Consider the following 652-nt stretch of genomic DNA (forward strand, 5'->3'; position numbering starts at 1 on the left):
TACCCCCAGGGGTGGGGGTTCGGCTTCCCATGCCCGAGCGCAGTCCCGTCGAGGAACGAGCTCGTCTCAGTCCTCTTCGGGGAAAGGCCCGGCCTTGGGGACGGGAGGATGCCGCCGCCGGCGCGCGGTTAGATGGGGGGTCGCTGGCCGTGCGGACTTGGGCCCTGCCCGGTCGTCGTGGCGGTCTTCGGGCGGCGTGGTCGTGGCCGGGGTGGCCACGCCGCTTCCGGAGGTTGCCGCCGGCCTGCTCATGCCCTCCCGCCACACCGCTTTTCGGTCATTCATCGCCACCTTCGGATCCTCCTGGCTCCGTTTCATCTCCGACCACCGCGTCATTCGCCCGTGCCCTCCTCTCCGGCGACCTGCCCTCGCCCCCCTGGCGCCGGTGGCGGTGGGGGAAACCCTCGCCATGTGCCCGTCCTGGGCTCGCGTGTTGGGCCGCCCTGGCATGGGCCGCCCCTTCTGGGCTGGACCGTCTAACGCTGCGCCTATGACTGGGCTGGTCCTGGGCCTCGGGTTGCCTAGGACCATGGAGGGTGCTGGACCATCCCAGAGCCTGCTACCCCGGCCTACCCCGACGCGATCGATCTGGCCCCCTCAAGGGTTTCCAGTCCAGCCACCACGCTCCCCCCGCCCCTCGTTTTCCCCTCGC

This window comes from Triticum dicoccoides, chromosome 4B (assembly GCF_002162155.2).
Source record: "Triticum dicoccoides isolate Atlit2015 ecotype Zavitan chromosome 4B, WEW_v2.0, whole genome shotgun sequence".
In the NCBI taxonomy this organism is placed as follows: Eukaryota; Viridiplantae; Streptophyta; class Magnoliopsida; order Poales; family Poaceae; genus Triticum; species Triticum dicoccoides.